The 26,438-nt window shown below is 37.9% G+C and overlaps 1 long non-coding RNA gene across 2 annotated transcripts; it reads left to right on the top strand.

Moving 5' to 3' along the window:
- The first annotated feature begins 105 nt into the window (after nucleotides 1–105).
- Nucleotides 106–12,074, top strand: LOC121659318. 2 transcript variants are annotated; one of them, XR_006014276.1, is made up of 2 exons: nucleotides 106–4,668; nucleotides 11,008–12,074. It is a non-coding gene; the product is annotated as an uncharacterized LOC121659318 (long non-coding RNA). The 2 variants fall into 2 exon arrangements; XR_006014277.1 differs by lacking the exon at nucleotides 106–4,668 and adding an exon at nucleotides 8,149–10,468.
- The last annotated feature ends 14,364 nt before the right edge of the window (nucleotides 12,075–26,438 follow it).

Raw genomic sequence — 26,438 nt, 5'->3', positions numbered from 1 at the left:
ATATATATATATATATATATATATATATATATGCTATTATGCAGGTAACACACAAATTTCTATCCTTCCACAGGCTTGGGTAGAGTTAGTAATCCATATCCAAGCCTTTCAGTCAGTTACTGGCATTACATGGAATAAAGTGCTAGCTGATGCTAGGGAGGGACGTCGTAGCTGAAGAGTTTGTTTCTCAGTTACACAGTTAAAGCCCGAAATTCAGGGCCTGAATTCAGAATTGAACCCCCGTGTCCCACATGTGTACACTACTCTAATTCTAAGTGTCAGTTTAGGTATTATTTCCTTAACACTTTGTTCAGTAGTGTAATAATTCTGTATTTACTTGTTAGCAACCTATGATTTCAGAAGACTCTGCCTGCCATTTTTCATGCTTGCAGTAATTCCATTGTTACCATAATCACAGACAGGTTTTTAGTTGCTATCGAAACTTTTGCTACTGGAAGTTCTCCCTTCCCTAAGGTATGTGCTTTATCCACTTGGAGCTAGGGGCATTCGCCCTCCTTGCAAGTGGCAAAGACTGTTGGGCCAATATATACAAATCTTAAAAAAAAAGGAAAAGCATCACAGAAGTTTTCTTAAAAGCCAGGGACAGAGCCTGAGAGAGACAAAAGTGCAACACTTCTCACTTCTCTCTGCTCCATTGCAAAGGTTTTTTCTAGAGCCTTACCCAGCACAGAGCAGCTTGAGTTTGTGCCTCGACAAAGACTTGTTGTACCCACTTCAGCTGCAGGCACTGCAGCCCCCCCAACAGAGCTCCACAGCTCCCTTTGGGCAGTAACATCCTGACGTGTAGTCAGGGGTACAAAGGGTTGCAAATGGGAATGGATAAAAGGGATGAATTCTAAGGGATTTGGCAGTAAGCAGTGAATTGCTACATTAAGGTATTGATTTAAATGGACCTTGGATTTCATTTCAGATTTTTGCAAGATGAACCTAAAAGTAACACAGGTTTTTAAAAATTACCATTTCTTAAGTTGTTTTGAAAGTGGCCTTAAAGGAGATTTCCCATGGTTACTTCTTCCCCTTCATGATACAGTAAAAAAAACCCCAACCAAACACAAACAGACAAAACCTCCATCAATCTGAAGAACAGTAATATTTCCAGAAAAAAAAAAAATCTTTCAGTATGAGGGAACCCATTTGCAGACATTCCCTTCAACACCAGATGAAGCTTGGATCTGTCTGCAGACTGCAGAGTACACATAAGGAAGAAGACATTCTGGAAAATGCACAGTTTGCCAATGTTCTTCATTAGTAGATTTTTTTCCCTCACTTCATATCAATAAAAAGCATACTGGGATGTTTGAAGGGCCTGTGAGGATTAATTTTGGCTAGAGGTGGGCTGGAGTTTTCCAAAATCTAAAGATTAAATATTGAAATAACATCCCAGCTGTCTTCAATTTTACAGGATGTTGATACAGATAAACAGCACGACAAAGTGAGAAATGAGTTCAAGACAGACACAATTCCTGCCAACAGGATTTCAGTCTGCTTACAGTAGGATGCCTAAACAGAGAGAAGTTAGAAATAACATAATCAGTTGCTTATCAGACCTAGGAACCAGTGTAAGTCTGATAGGACTACTGTCAGAATTGCTATGCTTGGGGAATTTAACAGCAGTTTTGTGCCTATGAATGATTACTGTAAAAAATTATTCAAACAGCTGTTCACTCTCACTTGGCTTTGATGTGATGAACCACAGTCTGAATATGAACAGGGATTAGACTTCAAGTAAAACCAAAATGAAGACAAAAAGCTGACATGTTGGGATGAGGCAGTTTTCAATAACCAAGACCTGGCCAAAAGAGACATCCTTTGCTGCTGCAACAGTCCCTCAGCTCCCTGCAAACATCTGACAAGAAACAAATAGACACCTCTGGGTGGTCTCACCAGAAAACACAATGTGGAATCAATATGTCATGAGTTAGATACAACTGCTAAAATGACCAGGTTTCCTGACAGGAACCATTCCTTTTCAGCTGAGCCTGAGTCCCTGACGTAGCTAGAAGCTTAGGGGAGGCTGTGGCAGTCATGCTAAACCACATTTCTTTTCCTCTGCTCTAGCCTGATTCCCTGGGTTGCTAGAGTTATGTCCCACTGAGGGGTAGGAACAAAACTTGCAATTGGATTCTGTCTCTGGCGGGTTGCCAAGGCAGAGAGCTGTGAGCTACTCACAGGGAGCCTTGCTTTCTGAGAGATATTCACATACTCTGGAATTTTCCTTCTTCTCCGTCCCCTTATGGTATTTGAGAACATCAATGTCCTACAGGATTAGTACTGGTAATCTTACCTCAATTCTTATCAGGTTTTTACAAGATCTATCAGGATTTTAAAAGTGTCAATTTTTGTTTCAAAGGTAACTTAATCTTTCACACATGTAGGGGTTAAAAATCATTAGTTACTATGGATAAATCCCATTCAGTCACAGTTTGTTTGGTTCTTTGTATTTTCACAAGCATGTAAAGTGACAGGTGATTAACCAGCGACCATAGTAATATACCATGGACTCTGCAAACAAACAGGAATTCTTCATCTTAAGGTCTAAAAAAATCTGGTTTTTCATTTAAATCAGATGCCAAGGAGACATATAGAGTCCAGTGCGACCTATAATTTGTCAAATATCTTAATGACAATAAATGCTACCTCTTACAGAAATAGCCTTTTAACACAAATAAATATGTTACATAAAATTGCAGAGATGAAGCTTCCCAGCAAACCTTAGATCTTCAACCTTAGATCCCTGGTCTACGAAGGTACTACTGTTGTGAACCAAAGCTAATGCCAAGGGATGCTCCAGGAGTGCAGCAAGAGGTAATGAAAAGGCAGTCAAGGAGGGCTGTACCGTTTTGACAGGAAGGTCCAGCGGGTGTTGTTCTGCCATCAGCACGATGACATGCCCGCAGACTGACATCACTCCTCACACTCACACAGTGGTCATGCCAGCAGTGAAGAGAACAGCTCAGCTTGTTTCTGCCAGCCTACCACCACGGTGGATCACTGTAACAGCTGGGAGCCTCTGACAAGTTTTTTGGTAACTTGTTTACAAAATGGAGGAAAACCTCTGCTGTATAGTCTGCTCATTTGTATGCCTACCTTGTCTGCCATTTCTGAAGCCAATATCTCAGAGCAATCTCTAAGGAACATGGAGAGGAGATGGCTTGGTCTCTTTACTGCTCTTTCCCTTTTTCCCTGACCACTGTTACCTTGCTGCATTATTTCCAATTTCTAGGGTTTAAGTTCTTCCACACTGTTCTACGTACCTTTCTGCAGATAAACTGGGCTGTATTTCATGTTCCTGTTAAGCCACTGGATATGTTTAAGGCATAGACAAGCTGAATTTATTCAAGGCAAGAAAGACTAATTCTAGCCTCAAGGAGTTTGTATTTATAAATGTAAACTTTAGTGAAAACACTAATTCCAATAAGGCCTGATTGTTTTCATTTCCATGGTTTGGATAAATTTGTGATCTGATGAAAAGACACGGAGGCTATTTCTGGATTCCTTTTTACCATCAACTATGGTTGTGATCTAGCTCTTGCTTTTGGAGTTTGGTTTTGGGTTTTCTTCTTTGCTTGCTTTTTTTACAGTGAGTAATCATGCCCATCAATTCACCAGTGTAGTCTAGGCTAAATGGCACTGGAGAGCACAATCACTGGCTTTTGTTGATAGTTTATTTAAAAAAGAAACCTACTGTCAGGTAAGATGTAATCACACAACTGGGAGTGCTCCAGTTCTGTTGCTACAGTGTGTTGAGTACAGCTGCATTAACTATCTTGTATTTCCCTGTGTTGAATTATCTACAGGAGTGTTCACCATACTTCTTGGGCCCAGGAAGAGCTGGGATGCTGTGGGCAGTGTCATACCTCTTCTTTCTCTGGATTCACCACTTTAGATGGGAAATAAATGGAACTACAAGCCACAGGGATTGCTGTAGAAGACCATCAGACAAGCACAAAATATGAACTGAGGTTCAATAAGTAGTAATGACACGAACAACAACAACAAAAAAGCACAATGAAGGTCCCCATAAACGTTAGAAGAGTATTCAGCTTGCAAAAACAGAAGGACGAAGTTTTAGAAGTTAAGCTAGGCTATGCAGGACTCTTCATCCCTTGTGCATTTGCACTGTGATGTAGCTTTAATTAAATTACCATATTTAATTACCTGTCTCATTCAATGAACAAGGAGTTACTCAGTCTGTACATATCACTGCTATTCATGGTTTACCCTCTGGTCTTATTCTCCACACATCACTTAAGTCCAGACTGACTAGAGAAATGATTAATTTCTGTATGGATGCCTTTTGCAGGTTAAACAGGCTGTTTAAAATGTATCACAATCATCAATAAATATGATGTTTGTGAGAGTAGGCATCATATCCATTTTACAGGTAGGTAAAGGAGACATAAAGAAATCAACACTAGGCTTATTTAATTTTAATCCATTCAAATTACAGCTTCAAATTATTTTACCTACTTGTACAGAAAATTTAATTCTAGTTCTACATAACTCGCAAATATTTCTTTTTGGAATATTAAAAATCCATTAATGATATATTTCTTGTACACAATTTTCCAGATTAAAAACTGTGAAAAAAACCCAGAACTGTTATCACATTGCATCATACTGACACCAGTGTATGCCATCAGCAAGGTAGGACACGTTGGATCTCCTTCACTGACCTGTGACTCTGCACGTAACAGAGTATCTTATGTGAGCAGCAAGTTATCTTTCTCTGCACGGACATACATTAGAGGACGCTGGCAAACTTCATCATCAGGGCTTTCCGCATGAAACTGTCTGAAGTGGTTTATAAATATGGATGAGTTTCTCTTGTGAAATTAGGCAGTGTGAATCACCCCATTCTGTAGCCAAGTAAATGAAATGCAGTGACATGGATTTTAAACTCCCCAAATTATCGAAAGTGCCCTTTAAGTTTGCAAACTCAGCCTTAGTTTTCCAAAGCACTTAACTTCTTCTTTTTTTTCCCCCATTGTTTCTTGGTGTGAATGATACTCACACTGAAGTCAGCTGTCAGCATGTCCACTTGGTCTACTCTCAGAAATGTCCTTTATGGCACTTGAAAAATTGTGGGATACCTCGCCAGAAACCACTAATGCCATAGATGTCTCACACAAAATCCATGGCCAACGACATGAAAGAGACCAGTTCTATGGTGTGACATTTGGCATCTTTGGTCATGAGGCAGTATCTTATTTTCTACAAAGATGTGCCTCAGTCATAAACATTTGTTCCACCTCTACACCAGTCAGTGACAATAGGAATCTCTCCCGGATGCTCTAAGAATAATTTGAAGTTTTTGGTCTGGGAACACTTCTGCCCTTCTGAACATTAATTTCACTGGACACAAGCTGCAGGAGGGGCGCCCCTGTATCAGCACCCACTGTCTACTTTCTACTGTCTCTTCCTTTGAAAAGACAAAATTGTGCCACAGTATATTCTAGTCAGGTCCCCTGCCGGGACAAAAGGATCCTGCCTTCTCCCTCTCAGACTAGGCAGGAACAGCATTAGCCCTTTATTTAGGAGGTTATGGAAGTTATAGAGGACCCAAAGACTCCAATCTCCTCACAGAGATGTCAGGGTACCTGACGTTAGGCTCCATCAAGACGCTGCCTTTTATCCTAGTGAAACCCGAGTGGGATTGTAGAAATGAACAAAAGTGGCCCAAACTGGATTTACCATGAAAAAACAGGGCTACTGGAAGCACAGGTAGGAAGAACTATGAAGAGGAGACTGTACTGGCTCAATCCTGAAGAATTTCCTCCAACAGTCAATGCAGACTGCATGAAACTCCTGAAACCTTTGAGAGGAAGAAGTGTAAATGGCATATTTGCATAGTTATACGTACAGAGACATAATTTGATTCTTCAATACACTCATCGGGGGTTTATAGATCTCTGGTACTGGGAATTTTTACCTAATCATTTTAAACTTATTTCTTCATGTTCTTTAATCTCTGGCCTCTGTCACTGATTCTCACTTGGATATTATTAAATAGTGAAAGCTGACAGAAGTTGCCAGCCAGTGCTGTACATTAGTTACCACAGAGGGTCTCTAAAAGGCAACACTTTGTAGCTTTGAAGATCATGGGATGCTGTGAATCTCTAAGCATGGTGTTACAACCTTCATGGTCAAGTCAGAGTCTTCTCAGGCCTGGTGAGAGCACTCTGGCTCCTGACATCTCCCAGAGGTCTCTCTGATGGCTGCTGGCTTCTGTTTTCAGATATAGGCTCCTCGCTAGCAGTAGCAAGCTGTCCTGAATAAGTTGATATTTCTTCTTTCAGTCTACCCTCCACCCCCACTGCCAGCATATGGTCTAGGTATATCTTTCCCATTTATAAATATCTCACATTGTGGTATTCACAAAAGCTTAAGTTCATTATAGGATGAAATACCAATTTGGTGTGGATATGACAGTTTACTTTAAAAACATAGTAATATCTTTGCTATGACTTTTAAGTTCTGACTTTGAAAGGATGCAAGATTGATCTTCACAATATTTTAAAAAGAGCAGTGACAAAGAAAGGTTTAAAGTCCTCTTTGAGAATTAATTATATATTTTAAATAAATCATATTGAGATGAAAGGCTTTCTAAATTCACATATTTGAGGCAAAATTCTTACTCCTTTTAAGCACTGAGTGAAAGGACATATTGGAAAATGGACAGAAGAAAAGAAAAAGATAGAAATTTAACATTAATAGTACTTTGAGATCTTTCAGGAAAAAAATCAAGTAACATACTTAACAAAGTTAGAGAGAAATATTATCTCCCTCTATTTAAGCCTAAATAATACAATAAAATAGAATAATTCATTGAAATAATTTAATAAATATGAAATTAATTATTCTAACTAGATTTGAATCTAATCACACTTTCTAATAATGAAGTGATGAAAAAATGAGTTGACTCAGACTGATTAGAGAAAGCAAAAGGATACTCAACTCATTCCCTTAATCAGACAACATTCACCATAGCTCTTTCTGTTCATCTCTGCACACAACAGCAGCAATAGAAAAAAAGAAAAGCACAGCAGCAAAAATAAGCACCCATCCCACCCAGCACTGTTTTTTAATCACCCAGTGCCTGAAGAAACTGGCTGAAACACTACCAAAGGATTGCATTTTTATTTTTATTTTTATTTTTATTTTTATTTTTATTTTTATTTGAAGGGAGACAGACAGGCTCTTGCAGCTTCACACATTAATGGTTTGTCCTGGTATGTAACAGGTTATGTACTCCAGAAGTTTAGACAGCCTGCATAAACAGGGAAGCACTGGAATGGAATATGAACTTCACTGAAAGTTTAACCTTACTGAATATTTGCTGTTTTGCTGTCTCAAGAGATCTGCCTGAATGACTTATTACATCAGACGTTTAATTTTTTTTTTTCACTTTCACAGAACCCCAGTAAGACCACTGTCCTTATGGTAACTGTTTAGGACATTCTTTATTTATTAGCAACAAGAGTCAGGACCCTCTTTGCAATTATTTTGCCCAGCTATAGCTCTTCAACTAGGTTTTTATTGACTAGGACAAGACTTTTTGTATATGTGAATACTGATTTGGGGACTCAGACATTTTACTCCACTTACAAGCAAAAGATATACCCAAAAGTGCAACCTGACTGTGAAATTTTCCATAACTTCAGAGAACAAAAATTTTTTTTTTCCTTCTCACTTCTGGAATCCCTAGTATCTTCAAGCTTGTGCTTCTGTGCAGGAAGACCTGCGGCTGTAGACCTTGGAGGGTCACTCAGCAGAGCAGACCTCTGGAAAATCTGGCAGAGGTCTTTGGCTGTGTCACCACCAGAGTTACTCAAAGCTGAGATATTTACAAAACATTTCTGTTTCAACAGACTGTAGGATTTCCCTGTAGCTCTGGAGAGCTTCCAGTTGCCTTTGATATGGACGCCATTTTGCTGGATGGAAACCCTTGGCTCTTGCCCAAGAAGTTCATGCACTTAGCAGCCTGAATTAAATTCCGATCTTTAAACTAAAAATATTCATTTTTCAAGTTTTGGACTGTGCCCCTCACCCTGGTATAACAGGAGCCAGTGGAGTTGATCCCTGTCAGTGTTACAACTGCACAAAAATCTGGGGAATTCAAGCTACCTGGAAGCTTATATTACAATGGTCAGGGTCATTTTTTTCTCTTCCCTCCCATTTGCAGCATCATTACCATTAGGACTTAAGTTTTGGCTGAGATGCAAAGGAGTCTTTCAGACCATTTTCTTCCTTTCCTCAGGCCCTCTGCCTGATTTTTTCTGCAACACTCTTCATGAGGAATAATTTTTTTTTTTTTTAATTAAAAAGTACTGAACAAGGTTAGCTTCAGTTCTTGGCAGGCATCAGTCTGATGATTTGTACTGGCAATTTATCATCTGAGTCACTTGCCAGCAGGGACAAGAGTCCCTGAAACTAACCTCTCCACATCAGGATGAATTCCATTACATTATTTTTCCAGTAAAGATTTCCTTCTTAAGAGGAGAAGAAAAGGTTATAAATAGGTTAGACACATCTCAAGCCCCTGGGGGTCATTGTCACAAACCTAGTTATGTCTTTAATCCTGCCTAGCAAATAGCATTTATCATTCTTCGTATTCTGCATATTTTAACTGAGTACCTGACTTCAAAATTATTTAATCACATTTCATCACCATGAGCATTAATATCACTCCTAATTAACTACAAAATATCTGAAATATTCTCTCTCTAAAACCTTGGGAAGTCTAAATGAAAAATTTTATTTAGGGCACAAGTTTTCTAAATCTTCTAGGTCTGAAAAACTGGCCTAGAAGACTCAGATGAAAAGATTTTTTTCTAATAATTTTATCCTTCCTTCTAAAATGGAAATAGCTACCCTCTTTATGTTCACTCTCTTTTGTCCCATGTCCTCAGCAATTCTAGAGAATTCTGCAGGAAGAAAATAACTAGAAAGAACAAAAATTGATCACATTTTCCAAATGCCTTAGAGCACTTGCTTGGTATTCAGTCAGACCAGGTGGATGGCAATACGAGCATGTTCTTGCTTACAGAGGTAAGTAAACAAGAGGCAGTTCACTCTTAGTTTACTAAGTTTTTGCTGTTGAACAGAGGGGCCCAGTTCTTCAACTCAGATGGACATGTGACAAAGAACTGAAGCAGGAATATGGTACAGCTTTCTACAGAGACAACATAACATAGATGAACTGCACTTATATTTTTGCTTTCTTATGTCTTATTGGGGAAATATAAAAAAATAAGAATGACAAAATATATGATCAAAAGCCTGGATTTTTGTCCCCTGTGGAGGTCTAGCCTGGGTCCTCAAAGCCTTCCCTTACACAGTGAATTGTATCCTCACTATATTTTTCCCAAGAGGGATCACTTATGTTTTTAAGGTGAGGATTATGCTGTCTCCTAGGAAAATGCAATCTGAAGTCACTTTTATGAAATAAAAGCTGCCATGAAGACTATTTTCTATGATTTTTCTCAGTCAAAGGAAACCCATCTATGTAAATGTCAAAATTAATAGAATTTCCATATTAGTTCTAACACAACTTAAAAACTCATATACAGCTGCTATCATGTGTAGCATTAGAATGTTCTCAGAATTAGCCCCAGAGAGGGAATTAGAGAACTATACATATTTTCACCTGTAAGCACTGTTGAAGACTAAACCCATGAAATTTCTTTATCATTAGCTTACTGTCACTCTCATGCACACAATTGCTCACAGCTGCTCAGGACCACAGCTCGATGCCAGCTGGGTCAGCTTGCTTGTAGCATGTCCTCATGCCACACAGTCTTAGGTGTCTGCCATGGAAGATACTGAAGTACCTCACGCTCATGTTAAAATAATTTCTGTGATGTTTTTATTCACTGATAAAAAGGTTTTATACCACTTAAATCCTCTTTGGCTGTGTAAATAATAAGTGCTAAATTTCTTAGAGCAAATATCCCATTTCAGACAATGCCTGTTTTGGTATGATAAGCTTTTGAATTTGTATAATTATTCAGTGATTAATTATGATAAAATTATGTAGTCTTTTATTATGTTTGGTAGAACATTAACATCCTGATGTAAAATGGAACTGCAGGTTATGTTTACATACAGCATCTGTGTGTTGCAACAGATAACTCTGCAAAAAAGCACATTTTTCATATACAACTATGGGACACCAACATATGATCAGCAAGTGTCCCATTATGCTACTGTCATGCAGTATGTATTTTCTGCACATCTAAAGCAATCTGAAAGTATATTTACTTAGCTCTAGGCTCTGACTGTCCCTTCATCACACAGATCATACTGCTGTTGGTCCCCTGCCCTTGGCAACATCATATTTTTGTGCAAATGTACTGACATCATGTGTGAGATCAAACCTTTCCAAAACCTGCTTGCAGTGACACAGAGCTGAAGCTATCCACGGCTAGAGTCCTGAAAAGAACAGGTACTACAAAAATATCCATCATGGGAGCACTTAACTTCAGAAACTAGAACTAGATAAGGCTGAGGAAGCTGGTTAGAAGAATATTAAGACGCAGTAGTTAAATGGGTAAAATGCTCCCAAGACATTTAGTTTTATGTTGTCTTTTACAATATATGTATTACAACTATTAAAAAAGACCACTGTGGAAGGGATTCCATTCCCCTGTTCTTCAACATCAGTGTGTTTAAACAGAAGAATCAGTGAAACTTACAAAAGAAAAAGCAACATCTGAACAGGGAAAGCTGAAAGTAAGCCACAGTTTGGCTGGCAGATATGTTTTGAAACCGGAAAAAGGAAAACTAAAGGCAATTGCCAGTGGTCTACCAAAATGATGATGGGGTGATAGATGACCAGTTTTTAGAAAAGGTAAGGTAAAGTGACAGCAATAGAGGGAAAATGGCTTGCAGCTGTGCTAACATCTGGGGGTTTTTATCCAAAGACTGAAGAAATTAAAATACATGATTGCTAAACTAATTGTTGCACATGTTGTATCATTTCAGCTAGCCTTGGTGCTGAAAGGATGGAATGTGCCACATTTGACGATCTTTAAAGATGGGGCTCAGGAGAAGTCCACAAATTACAGACCAGTAAAGTTGATGATGCAGATGAGCAAAATGACAGCAGGCAAAGCCAAGAGGGCCAGCAGTGGACAGAGGAACACACACTGTGAAGAGGAACGACTCAGCGTGTCTCGTACTGTGGAGAGGGATGTCTGCCCATTCATGCCAGCTCTCGCTCAGTGTATAATTATGTTATTTTTACATATCCCATTCTATGTCTCACTGTTCGTAAAATTCATCTGCTTCTGGTTCTTGATTGCAACTAATGTCATTCACATTTTGACAGTTCTGATGGGCTATTCATATTCTCCCTATTCCCTCTAGGTGTAAATGACACAAATCCAGATGATAAATTCATTTTCCCTCTTTGAGAAAATAAATACATTCTCTTGCACCCAAGAGACCACAGCTGCATCTTTTTATTCTAATAATTCAAAAATTTTCTGCGTTCTTCAGCCAAGGCAAAACCAATTCTTTCTGAGCTTAAAATGCTCTAACTAGCTAATTTAGGAACTTTTGGTGTTCTACAGCATTTTGCAGTTGCCCTCAGAGAGCAGCCGAAATGCAAACTTTTATTTTAGGATGGGAAATTTATGCATCTATAAACAATGACATTCAAAATGATAGTTTAGACACATTGGAGAGTAGTTAGTGGAATGCAATCACACATTTGTTTTAGTCAGAAAAAAAAGAGCCATAAACTATAGAAAACAGGAAGTAATTCAAATGATTTTTTAGTATGTATAAAATTCTCCTGAAAGCAAAAACCTCTTTTCAACATAAAAACAAACAAACAAAAAAAATTCGAGAAGATTTTGGAATTTAAAATTTTAGACTACCAGTCTTCTGACTCAAGACTTTCACAGAAAGTTTCTTTTCTCCTAAAGGAAAGTACTTTGTCTTGAAATTGTTGAGCATTTTAATTATGTTTGGGATTCTTGCTGTAATTTATTTCCATCTATTTAGTGAAAATACTAACATCTTCACAAATAAAATTTACATGGAGATTTTCTGAGTCACTTCCCACTTGTTTTTCACATCTATTATTACTGTCATCTCAACAGGAAAATAAGAATAAAAAGCTTATTTTTTATAATGCTTATGTAAATATGTTTTGCACTGCTGGTGTTTAATTCTTTATTCAGATGATGAATGGTATCCATTGCTATCTTTGTGAATCTTGAAATGAAAAGATTTTGAAAAAGCAGACAGGTGGTGAGATACTGTCACTTCTTGGCTTTGAATTTATCTAAATATCCCAAGCCTTGTTTTATTTTCTATATAAGAAATTAGTATGATTTACTTCTTTTAACTTCAAGAGAATAGAATGTCACCACACAGCATTTCTATTCATAGTGTACAGGATGTATGTACCAAAACTGCTAGAGACAGTGAAATCAATGTAGGAGCGGAATAGAATGCGAAAAAAAAAGAAAAAAATTTTTTTTTATGTAGATATATGCTTATATATATATCTGTCTTGATTCTGAGATGGCTCCCAGAGTTTTATATTTTGAAGAATTCTGCATACATCCTGCAGAACTCTTGCACCGCCAGTCTGAATTGTTTGGAATGGTCAGCGAGCTGCCTCTGTAATCCTATTTTGTCAGCCCTGTGCCTAAGCTTGGTGATCTTGGCCCTTTTTTCCGGCACAGAAGTCTACTGTGAAGGAAAATAGGGGACACAGCTTCCCTGAGTCCAGTTTTACTGTGCCACAATCAGTAAGGCGTTTCTCAGCCTGACTGCAGAAACAGTGCTTATATTCCAAAAGGAGAGGAATTGCAAGTTCTTTGTTTTGAAAGTATCTTCCGGAGTAAAGAAAGAAGGGAAGCTTGCCACAAATAACTGCATGGAATTAAATTCATCTGCTACAGAAGGACAGAGAATTTAGCAACACCTTCTGAGGTTTCAATAAATGACAAGCAGTACCAAACTTGATGCCATAATATCAAGTTGTAGCAGCAGGAAAAATGGTATAGAATCAGTAATATACCAAATTAAGTACATCAAATTAAATGTGACCTCTCATCCCAAAATAAACTCTGATTATCTAATTAATGATGATAATATTGAAAAAGTCTTAGGCTGCAGAGAAAGACATTTTTAGCATCAGTAAATACATTCCTTCTGCAAAGACAGGAATAGAGCAGTTCTGTGTACCAGACCTCAGCCAGAGAATGCCTCTGCTCCCAAAACCATGATGAGGCCAAAGGGCTACAATCATGCAGCTGAGAGCAGAATGGTGTTCAAGCACTGAAACACTGTGAAAGATATTGAAATAAATAATAATAATAATAATAATTAATAATACATTGAAAGGAAACAGATTGATCTGACTTGCAAAGCATAAGCATATATGGCAGTGTGTGTACTTCACTGAAACTAAGCAGAGCTATCAAGGTGTCTTGGGGTGACTTTATGATGGGTAACCCTATCGCTGCTCTATGCTCAAAAATCAATCCTGTGCCTTTCTGTGCCTTTAAACTGAGCCTGAGAGGGGGAAGAGAAAAAAAAACTGAGGGAACTTTTCAAAACAGTTGTTCAAGGACACAGATACACACTCCTCTGCCTTCTTCTGCTGTGGTAGCAGGAGCAGAGGAAGCACCCTTCTTGCTTTTCAGCCAGCTTTCGGCTCCTTTTCTCTGGAGGGAGACAGAGAGTTGAACTTTGTTTTCCTGGGACTTCAGTTTTTCCCTTCTTCTCTTCTGGACTGTTTCAACATCAGAACACACTGGGAGAATTTTCCACCGAGGCCCCGGAGGTGGGCTCACACCGACCCAGCTCCGAGGAGGAGGAGAGAGACCACACCTACAGAAGGGCTCTGAAATCTTCCCAGGTTTCTCTCCACAGTGAGAGGTTTTATTATTTAGCATTATTCTCCTTTTCCTGTGTTAAGTAAATATTTTTTATCTCTTTCACTTTCCTCCAAGGAAAATTTTTTTTTCCTGAACCTGGTGGGGGAGGGTTGGTTGTAACCAGCCTTCTATCAGAGGATATTTTCCTCCAAATTTGTCCAAACCGGCACACAAGGATAAAGTCCAGAGATTTGTCTCAGTGGATAAGATAGACGTTATATAAGCAACATAAACTGTAAAACTGAAGGAAGGATTGACACATTTTTTGGACGCAAGATCTATTTAGGGGCTCAATGATCAATAAATGCCTTTCCTGTGTGATGTTAGTTACATCTTATTGAGCCTTCAAAAATTGTTTTTGCGAAATCTTTCTCAAAGTCATCATGGGATGCAACTGCTTTTATAAAAGGAGTTTCTGCAAGGCAGATGCACCTGACAATAGTTTCTGTTAGTTCTCAAACAGCTTTCATTTTGAGTACTTCTCCTATATATGAACACAGTGTGCTAAGTTCCCATTTGTGTAAATGATGAAGGAAATTTTTGTTTAAGAATGTTTCATACCAAGCTTTCCTAGGTAAAAGTTATCAGAGACATTTCAAATCAATTAAAAATCAGCCTCAATGTATTCTGTTTTAAAATGTCCCCAGGGACCTTTTCAGTCACTGCTTTTAACACTAGTTGCCCTGCTCTGTAGTCTGAAGTCTGCTTCTCTGTAGCTCACTCTTCCTAATAAACATATTCGTTTTCAAAATTGGATTAGCCTGAAAAGATGCAGGTTTTCCTTGGGGACCAAGGAGAATTTTTCTGCAGAGTGTAAAGCACATTGCCTAAACTGTTTCAGAGCTAAAGATCATTAAAAATAAATTACTCGTTTTTAATATTTTAAGAGCCATTGCTATAAAGATTAGAGGTAGCTATCCGGCTTGTTATAACTTGGGAAATCACCACTAAAAAGGAGAAATAGAAATAACCGGAAGCAAATGAGAACTTGTTTGTAGTTTATGAAAGATTAGTTGGACACACATAAGTTAATGTGTCATTTGCATAACACGTTAATAAGTATTTTGTATGGGTTTTTTTTTAACTTGTCCTTTGAGGATTTTTTCCTTTGTTTGTTTTTAATAGAGAAAAATGAGAAAAACCCAGGAGTTACTTTTTGGTGCAGTTGAACAAAAATCTATTTGTCCTGGTGAGGTCAATTGATGAGGAAGAACGGGAGGAAAGCATTTTCACTTCAGAAGTGATCTTCCATCACTGCTTCATTCCACACAGGGTCATAACTAACTTGTGAAAATAACAGAAATATTCACACGAGTCATAAACCTTCCCTTGGTCATTCCCTGCCCATGCCTGCCCACCTGGGTAATTTCCCAAGAAGCTAATGGTACCCATCTCCAAATTACTTGGGAGGAATGAATTGACTCAACCCTCCTTGGGATAGTATTGACTAGTGAGCATCACCTGCTTGAAAAAACTTGAGAAATGCACAAAAAAGGTCATCACTTCCTCCTTCATCTTTCTCTCAGTCAAGGCATGGGTAAGAGCATGTCAGGAATCTGCAGGACGCACCAGTCCTGCTGGGCAGAAATATCTCAGCCTGCCACAGCCCGACTACAGCTTGGACTGGGCAGGCAGCTGTGGGAGACACACCTTGCCAGCCCATATATGTTGGAGCAGCTGCAAGGAGGAAAATGTCTGCTTGGTTTGCAACTGGATTGTTTTCCAAGGAAGCAAGTCTTGTCAGGAAAATACAAAGAGATGTAGAGAGACAAATAAGGGGTCAAAATTCTTCCCCGCTTTCTTGCCTACCCTTGGATGGAAATAAAATTGCAGATAGTCCATTTTGTTCCTTTACACGTTTGAAGATAGTAACCAAGCTGCAAATAGTGAGCTGAATGACAAAACTTCTGACCCTCTAACCCTTTTTCCCACAGTCTTACACGAGCTCATTGCCTTTGAGCAGTTTGTGGTGAGAAGGCTCCAACTTCTGGCCTTTAAAAACACCAATGGTAGTCTCCCAAAAATAAAAATAGTCATTTTCCACTTTAATTGCACTTCAGAGGCTCTATTACCTTCCTTCAAAGAATACATAGGAAATTTATAAATCAGACTTTTGCTGACTACTTTTCTGGTGTAAACCTTGTTTCTCAATGAGAAAACAAACACAAAGGAAAGATCTGAAGGCTATTTTCTTTTTTTTTAGAGGCACAATGTGATTCTTAAACTCATAGTCTAGGTAGAATTAGAAGTCACAGAATTTAAATCACAGCAGTGGTCCTCATGAATGCTGTGTAAGCTTGTGCTCTAGTATGAATGAAGAACCAGATTTCCTTACATCAGAAAATGTAGCCAGCTAGACTGACAGGACAAATTTCCTCACTACCTATGGAAGGAAGGATCATTTTGTGGCAATTGTGAGATTTAAGACTCTAAACAACATCTGCTGACAGCTAGAAGATGCACACAGCTGCTCAACTCTGCCTCATTCTCTCCCTATCTGCACTGATAACAAGAATTCAAATATTCAGCTTCCTGACATTACAGCTGAGCATCTCTAACACATCAAAAACAAGCACTTAGGCTCCCAGGTTTCTTTATAGCTTGGCCTTATCCATCAAAGAAAGCCCTTCTAAGCTCATGCCAAATTGACTGGTATATCTGTTTTTTTCTTTTCTTCTCTGTCCAATGCTCTCTCCCTCTCAGAATAAAAAATGTGAGAGCAATATGAAAAAGGTGGCCCTAGCACCTTTCTTTCAAATATGATACTGTTTTCTTTTTTCAAATTGGAAGGTTTGACAATGCAAGTGACCAACAGCTGGATGTATGTTTTTTCCTCAAAACCTGAGTTTGTGAAGCTTACTTGAGGTTGGAAGGGCGAAGGAGAAATTCAAGTGCAGGTGTATAACTGCTGCATATAGAAACCCATATATATATTGGGAAATGTACAGTTGTACAAAACACAGTACAAAACCTGTTAATGGGCAAAATATTTTTGCAAGTTTATGCCTTTTCTAGCTGTAGGCATCCAGTTTACTTTATGAAAGAGAATCTTCAGTTTGCACTATAGCTCTAGGTTAGTGATTAGTAGAAAATTGTTATTTCACATGCCACTTGATATTAATGATTATAGTATTTTTTTAATGACTAGTCTATTTTTTCCCGTGTTCCCGTGACAGCAATTATCACATTGTTTTAGGAATTGTGATTAAGGATGGTAATTTCAAAGGGTGTAATTTACTTCTGATTACTATATTGTGTCACATGAATAGCTATACTTCGTTATGGTGTACACTACTGTGGCAAAAAAGAATGAAAGAGTGCCTTGCCTGAGGCATGATGGAGGGGAAGAAAATTAAATGTTAACATGAAGGAAAGCTTCTGTTTAAACATACAGTTGGTTTCTTGGAATACAGCACTCTCAGATCGTCACTGCATAGTGAAGATTAAGACAAACTGGAGTGTGGAATTATGCGTCCTCATAAATATTTTCTTTTAATCCTCAAAAATTATTCAAATCCTAAGAGAATGACTGTTGCTAAAGTTGCCTATCTACAGAAGTAACCAGGGTAATATATGTTTATTTATGTAAAGTAACACAGGCAGTACTACTTGATGACAGTGAACTGTTACAGCCTTGTGTAAGTCACCTGAGTTGCTCTTACATGTTTCTTTCTATTTCCTATCATAAAGTATCTTAGCATCCTAGGCTAACAAGAACTACATTGCTTTATACCCTCCTATATTATTTAGACTATGTTACAGATGGCTACATTATTTACTCCATTATCCTAAAACATGAAGTACAAAAATTAAGAGGTTTCTGAAACAGCTATTTCACTTTTACAACCCAGTCTCTTGAGCAAAATGTTTTTTAGACTTCTACCAGTCATGTATGCAGAATTTTTTGTCATAATATTTATGCCAGCTGTGAATAAGAAGGAGCAAACTTGGAACCCTGTCACCTCTCTCTCTTCCAGCTGCATACTGGAACAGTAAAAAACAAAATATTACAGATGTTCTACAGCCTTGGGGAACAGCATATTGACCCTTTCTGTTCAAGCAGTGGAACAGTCAAAACAGTACTGACACACTTCTTTTGTTAATATGGGAGCACTTCCTTTGTTGGTACTGGAGCAGACTGCCATAAAAATGTCACCTGATCTAGCAAGGCACCCATTATCTCAGGACATTTTGTACATATAACTTTCAGTGGATTACTTCAGCACGAGAGCAAAATTAAAAAGATAACTTGGATCTTACTGCTTTCCAAAAAAATTCAAAAGCATCCTTTCCACCAAGTCCAATCCTTCAAGCTGCTAATACTGATGAGCTGTTGGCTAAGAATGTCTAAGATGAAAAATCAAATTCCAGTGAAGGTCACAGACAAAGTTGCTAGATCTTTTGAAACATTAAGAGGTAATGAAGTAATACACTGAAGAGTAAAATAATCAATAGGGCCAAAAATTTATGTTTAGCTTTTCCTTTTTAGACTCATACATCTCTTTGACATGCAGTTGTGTATGTGGCCACATTATGAAATATTGTATCTCCCCAAAAGGCCCTTCAGCAGGCAAAACTGCTAACTTTCGTGCAAAGACAGCAAGAAGTACCACCATATCACTTGAGGGCCTTTGAAAACTCAAGCACCACAAACATTTTACTTGCTCTGTGTTGAAGTTAGAATTAAACAAACATCCTGTGGATGGGAACAAAGGAACCACCTATTTTTTTCTGTTTCAAGTTCAAGATGGAGATAAAATCAGATGTCTAAGTAATGGATTCCCATAATCACCAGAACATAAAATAATGTCAGGGCAACCTGGCAATGGGAAGAGACTCAGTCTTGCTTATTTCTTTAAAATTTTCCACTTCAAGTTTCCCATCATACAGTTCAGCCATTTATCAGTGAAGAAAAATTGTGGAGAAAGACAAAGTCTCAAAGAAGAGATGTAGAAAAATATGAGAGATTGATTAACTAGCCTGAAAAGCATTGACAGTGGCTGAAGGAAAAGGGTGAATCATAAACTTAAAATTCCGTATTTGTTTTGTGAGGTACTGCCAAACAATTTGACATACAAGCAAAGCAGCTGCTGACAAACCACTTTAAGGAAATTCCCTTTCCTAATATAATTGTGGGATGGGATCTCAGTAAAGTCTGTAGAGTACAATTATGGTGTGTATACAGGATATATATATGGAGGTTATTTTCTTAGTACTAGAACTTTCTAACCAGAGGCCTTGACCAGTCCAGCAATATCACTTTAAAATTTGACCAAATTAGTCTACAGATGGTGCCAAGCTATGTCCTTTGGTTTAGCATTTTATTTGCTTGATATTTTTCATGGAAGATTGAGATTGCGGAATCAGGGCTTTTCTGCTTTTTCCTTCTTTTATAGAAAAACATCTGGTTCCTAATGATTAAAGCTCAGCAAATGGAAAAGGCTGGGCACTTTGGACGGCATTTTTTTCAAGAATAGTACATTGAAATTCATGCTCACATTCAAGCTCCCATTACATTTCATAAAGATCTAGGGCTCAGTTCAGATGCCTAAATGTGGACCTCTAATACTCTTTGAGTTACACTATGATATCCAAAATACCCACTCAAGAGTTGCATGTATGAATAGAGTTAATGGAGTTTAGCAAGCAGTTCATGTTTCCCTAAAGCTGATACCTAAGACTGAGGTTAGTTGTTTAAATAAAGACACAAAGTGCCATTCCAAAAGACCCAGGTCATGCCTCCAAACCTTCAGTCAGCTATGCAGAGGCACTCTGGTCTTTCATGGTTTCCACATTATATCTGACTATGTGAATGTCTTGGGAACTCCAGGATAACTCAAAAACACACAGCACCTCTGTCAGGACGACTGTCTTGAATGCAAGATTCCCACTGACTATAGTGGGAGCATAGATAGCTGCCTTGCATGTAGACCCCCAAAGAACAAAGACCTTTTTAAGATGTCATAGTCACAAACGGATTCCCATCCCAAGCTGTGAGTGGAAAAATCCTTAACTCACATAAGTCCAAGGTTCCTGAAGCACAGTACTGGTGGTGTGGTCACACTTTCCTCAAATTTGGTTTCCTCTTTTCCTCTAGCTTTAACTGAAGTATGTGTTGGCTTTTTTTTTTTTTTTTCCTTTTTTTTTTTTTTTTTGCTAATAAATAAAAAATTGTGAGAATCCTAGATTTACTCTTCTGCAGTAAGAAAATCTGTCTTTAGAAGACTTGTCAGTGTCCAGACAACAGCCATTTGTGTCCAAGCAACAGCCTCACTCATTCTGCTCTTTGACCTCTTCCTCTTAACTGACTGGAAATGTTCAAACGATGACAAATAGAAACATTGTAAACTCTCTGAAAAAGGTTGGCATCCGTGAGGATGAAGCTCATAATGTGAAGGTCACAGAGCAGCTGAGACTAAACATACCTCAGGCAGTAATTCTGGCTCTCAGAGGGCTCTCTTCAACCATGGCATTAACAAGACAGCTGCAAAAAAAATCTTATCTCCAGCAATAAATGATAACACAAATACCTAGGGGACAGATTGTGGGGGCCTCTTTTCCATGATGGCTGTTGGCAGAGGCTCCAGTACCCTAAGTACCCTTGTCCAGTGCCTGCTACTGCAGCTCTCTATGGTGAAGATCTACCTGACCTGCAGTCTCAGTAATAGTTCATATCTCTTACACTATTCAGATGAAATATCAAGGCTTCAAGTACATTGAAGGGGTTTTCTTTGTGGATTTCTCACCCTTCCTGGCTTTTTTTTTTTTTTTTTTTTTTTTTTTTTTTTTTGTTTGAATAATAGGGAATCAAGTTTTTAGGATGATGCTGTATCAATGACTCTTCTAGTCTTACAGTCAGCAATCCCGTCCATCTCAATCCACTTCAAATTGCAATTTAGGATGGTTTGGAACTGTTAAGCAGCTGCTCAGTCCCATTTAATGTTATGCTAAACATTCCAGGAGCACACAGACAAGGATTTAACAGATGGAGCACCATTAGAAAGATGATGGTACAACAAGCATGTCTAGTACACAGGATAGTCATGGGATAGCAGTGCTCTAAGCCAGCTGGTCATCTGGTCTCTTCCCCACTCTAGGAAAACACAAGATTGCTAGCAAGTGTTTAGCTTCTTCCTATAAATCCTTCTTTCCTTCTTCACCATTTTCATTCCTTGTACTTCTACTTCTCTCCAGATGAAATTACTTTCATATCAGCTACATTTCAAAAATCTTGAGTTCTGCTCCTTCTGAATCACATATTCAGGGAAAGGAAAAAATATCTAGTAGCAGAGTTATCATTTGAGCAAAGTTCCTCTTGTACAAGCCAACTTAATGGGAAAGTAAAGCTTAACTTTGGAAATCCACCAGTGGAAATGAACGCATTAAGGAACAGGCCTGGAATTAGTATAATTCACATTATACATCTAAACATTTCTCTGTATTTCCACACATGAAGAGTGGCAAGTCCCAAGGAATTTAATGGCATGTACTTTGAATGGTTTGCATTTGTTATTTTTTCCTTCAGGTTCTGCTATGTGTCCTTAAAAACAAAAGACTACAGTTACCGCATTTTTTACAGTTCAGATAAGGGCTGTGGTTAATTAACATGTTGTCTTAGTAATATTTTTAATTTATTTGTTTATTTTATTTTATGTTATTTTATTTTATTTTATGGTTTCAGTCAAATTATGGAAGAGAAAAAGCATCATATATAATGTTTATTAACTGTTAAAATAAACAGTTGATGAATGACTTACTCATGCTACCCAATGGATGCCTAAAAATAAAAACATGCAGAATGCAAAACGCTACATGAACTATTTGCAAACAGAAAAAAGGGAATTCTGCCAGCCCCAGATGTTAGAAGATAATACCATTTAATTTGGCATTGATGAAGCACACTTCATTTAAGATACTCCTATTTATAGAAATGGAGTGACTTATCATAGGATCATAGAGTATGTATTTTCAAATATAGAGTACATGAAAATTCTCATCTCTATCATTGTGCTGTTTTTTAGAATTTAAATAATTTGACACAATCTGACCATCAATACTATTCTTGTAATTCACCAATGTGTCATTTTCCTTTTGGGCTTCTACAAAAAACCAAATACTTGTAGGTACTTTTTCTCAGGAGAGATTTATTTTCTAATTAAAAAAAAAAAAAAATCTGTCCACAATTACCTCCTCTGTGTTTCTGGAGTCACTACAAGACCTTAAAAAGGATTTGTTCATAATGCTTAGTATTTAACCAGAGGATATCTCTTTTCCAACAAATTCCTTCCTTTACTCAATGACATAGCACTTAAAAGTCTTTGGTTTGATTACAGTGACTCCTGAAGCTGGCTTTCCATCATAGAGTATATCCCACCTATTATATAAGAACTGCACAAAAAGTCTTTCAAAAGAAATAGAGGCAAAGGAAAGGAAGAAGCTGTTTCTGAGAAGGTAATTTGTCAATTGAAAACAGAAAGGAGCCATAATATAAAAGTGTTTGTAATAACCTGCAAACCTGCTGCAAAATACCTGTCCTTTCTCCTCCAGAATATCTCAAGTAAAAGTAAATCATTATTTTATCTAATAATGCCAAATCAGCCTTGGAATTTTGTACTTGTAACAGTGCTCTTCGGACATATAAAACAGGTGAGGCTTGCAGGGAGAAGTAGTGGGAAGTATCTCTTATGGAAACTGAGAGAATAATTTGTGAAGTTGAACAAGGGTTTTATCACTCAGAAAGCAGATGAAGAGGATAAACTGCCCTAACAGAGACTTGCTTCTCCTTCTATAGTGTGTCATTCTCCTGATGTGATTGGATGATTGGTGGTTTTTCTGCTCAGCTTTAGCACCATAGACAATTAAAACCAGAAATTTTAGACCTCAGAAAAGGTTTTGAAGTTGTTATTTTTTACTAGTTGGAGCTGGTTCAAGGAAGTAGGGTTGCTACAGCAATATGAAAAAAAATCTCTTTGAGTTAATGTACCTTTAATTAATACACAGTGACACAAAGGGAAAGAGGAAAGCTATAAATACTGAAATGCCACATCACGCTACCTTTAAGTGACTAAACAAGATGTATGAAGGAATAAAGGTCTTTGTAAGCCATATTACTAAGAGTTGTTTCCTGGGCTCTGTCACAAAAGGGTGCTGCTTACCTGAAGAAATCCTGTGACTAAGAAAGTAAACTGGATTCTGGATTCCAACATGCAGAAATATTTTTACCCCACAACTAGATCAAGAAATGTCAATGGGCAACAACAACAACAGCAGAATAAATTAGAACAAACAACAAAAACTAGGTGGTAATTCACTCTATAACCTCTTTCTCTCTAGCAGAGAACTGCAAGAGGAGTTACTTTTTCTATCAAAGCCTAAATCACTTTTGAAGTCTGCCCTGCTCAGCCTTTTCAATTCCTGGCTCACTTCCATTTCTCTAAAGGATCCAGGAACATCTAAAACTTTTCAGAAAATACCAAAGGCCATCCTATAAGGAACTGCCTTAAGAACAGTTTGATGAAATTTTTGTATATGTTTAATATTTTTACATATACCTCCCCCTTTTGTTAGTACAGTCGCAAGTAGGGGAAATAAGGGATTGTGTACAATGTAGCTCTTTATTTTTCTTGGAATAATTCTTGACCCATCATCTGAAGAGTTATGACACCTTAATGTAACCAGTCACAGTTTAAGAAGAGCTGGTTCAGTCACACAGAAAACCCCCACTTCCACTGACTTGGCCTACTGGTGCATCACCACTTTAACTTTTATTTGCTACAGTCAGAATCAGAAGGTCTCACAGGCAAGGCACTGTGCTTGCATGAGGCTCATCCTTTAGCTTTATGCTTGATCTTTAGTGTCGGCAAACAACCAAGTCACAGCCTCCCCTTGCGCAATGCAGTTAACATATCACACCCATTGTATCTTCCAGCCGTCATACCACTCCTGTTAGTATGGAGGTATCGTATGAATTAAAAAGGACTTCAGCCTTATTAAGGGGAATTCTTAATATTCACTTATTCACTTAATACTAACCAAGATTATGCAATCAATATCTTGAACCCATACAATAGTTTAAAATTTAGTATGCAAGAGGTTGATCTGAAATTGGGAGTCAGATCCAGTTTAAAAACACCACAATATTTTTGTTCTGTTTGAAACAGAAAACTCTTCTGCTTGACTATTCCGTTTAGACCAGGAGATATCAAGGAATTATTAATTTTTACTTACATCCATTTTCTATAATAAGATACTAATAACATGGAGTTGGTAAAATCTTCACCCACAGAATTTTGGGAAGGTGCTTGCTGCTGTGGGTAAGCAATGTAAGATGCAGCCCTCCTGAACTGGTAAATTTACAAGTGTGGATGTTTTTACAAAAATGAAAGACAGTGGAAAATGAGAATCGCACATATCTCCAAGGCCATGAAATACCACAGCTTCATAATTCTCCTTCTGATATGCAATTGTAATAAAGCAACTTCTTTCATCCCATCTCAGCAAGCACAGAAAAAGGAATCTCTTTTTTAAAAACTTTCCTTTCAGATTTTCTGTCAGAAATATCTCTCATGTGAAGGACATATTTCTTGAGGTTTTATCTTCATCAGCTGATCTTACTTGCATTTTCAGTTGGCATTTTCAGTTGGCTATGTAGAATGAATATATTACTGTTAAGAAAGAAGTTTCCATCTTTACTTCAAGAAAAAATTTCTCTCAATACAATGTCTTTATAGTTTTGCCATCAGATTGTTTCATTCAGTTTCTGCAAGATCAGTCAAGCTTTATGGACTTAGGTTAAAAAGGGTGACAAAAATGAATACAAAAATTTTAAAGTGAAATTTCCATTAAGACCCCTAGAATTTCCTGTTTCAAGATAATGATCTTAGATGAATATCTCCTTTCTAAAACAAATATCATTTTCACAATACATTTGTCAGTGACCATAAAAAATGAGAAGAAAGCAAAAAATGGACAGTTAAAGAACAAATCTGCCACTGAACACTACTATGAAAAAATTAATTTTAAATCCAGCTGAAAATAAGCACTATTAGCCCAAAACCCATCAGCAATGAAAGGTGATACACAAAATCTCTCCCACTGAATGCCAATATTTTTACTGATTTCAAGTCCTGAATAAGAAATTTAAAAAACCAATCAAACACTGTATTGGTCAGCCATTTTTGAGTGACATCCCAGATTTTGTTCAAATCCAAACCCCAGGAGACTGTATTTATGGTCCCTGCCAACTCAGAAACACCCCAGGTGGGAAAAGCAAGCATAACATTAAGGAGACCTTCTAGAGGAAATATTTGGATGGTATTGCCATAGCTTATTGCCAGGAGGCAAAAAAATCCATAGAAATGTTGATACTATCATTTAGAAACACTTACTTGACAGGTTTTCCACTTGTGAGATCACTTGTGATCACTTGTACTTGCATAGATAGCACTCCATGTCCAGTTCTACAAGCTGAGGCTCCTTAAATGGATTTGTCTTTCCTTGCTCCATGCACAAGTGTTGCCCCTTTAACTATGTGCCAGAATTTGGAGGTTTTGTAGCAGAAAGGAGAAATCTGCAACAAAAAGCCCCACATTTAAGTTTCCATTTAAATGGAGCCCAGTATGTGCTGTGCAGACTGCACACAGCCAATGCCCTCTCTGACAGCTAACAAACCCAAAACAATGCCCAGATCCTGGGAACCATCCCATTGCAGACACTGCCCTTCACATCTGGAGTAGGCAGCAAGCAGTCAAGAGTGATGCCATGCAAGACTTCTTCTTCATCCAAGGCAAAATGTAACATACAGCTTCTCAAAGCACATGACAGAAATCTAACGCAGGGAGGTTTTTTTAAACAGCTCTACTGGGGTACTCCTCTTGTTCCCACTAGGTAGCTTGAAAGAAGGGAGCAGAGCAAACACTTGGGGATTGCCAAGGACTTCAGTCAATGATAACAATAAAAGAGCATGAATCGTGTCTTTTTAGCAAGTTCATATAAACTTTTTCCTGTTGGTTTGAAACTCTTCCACATTAAATAATTGACTTAAAAGAAAAAAAAGGTGGAGAAACATAGCTGCCTTATGAGGCATCAGTAAGAGATCGTTCCAAGGCAATGGATGATGTTGCTTGACAGTGCCACCTTAACAATAAATCTATAGGGAAGTAGCCATCACTCCAATTTGGAGTTACATTTGTAAATAAATGATAGATTTTGAGCTCTCCCAAATTCTTCGTAAGTTATTGAGTCTAGTGCCAGTTCCTATTTTTCTGTCTTGCCCACAGAAGTAAAGTTCAGTTTAAAAGAAAGTATGATCTGAAGAAAGTTGCTATTACTAGATGTGTGAAGCAGTTTTCAAATGACTTTGTTATGCCAGTCGCTAACGGAAACTACCAGCAATAATTTACAGTAATGATGAAGAATGTGCTGTAACTGGTGGATTGAGTCTGCACTAGTTCTTCACTATCTCATCCACAGTCCCAACAGTGGATGCAGAGGCAGCTGTGCCAGTGAGGAAAGTGG

Source organism: Corvus kubaryi, unplaced genomic scaffold (assembly GCF_017639235.1).
Source record: "Corvus kubaryi isolate FWS band 111438036 unplaced genomic scaffold, C.kubaryi_AGA036_p1.0 split3-73, whole genome shotgun sequence".
In the NCBI taxonomy this organism is placed as follows: Eukaryota; Metazoa; Chordata; class Aves; order Passeriformes; family Corvidae; genus Corvus; species Corvus kubaryi.
The sequence above is the reverse complement of the archived record's forward strand: the minus strand, read 5'-3'. Positions and strand labels throughout refer to the sequence as shown.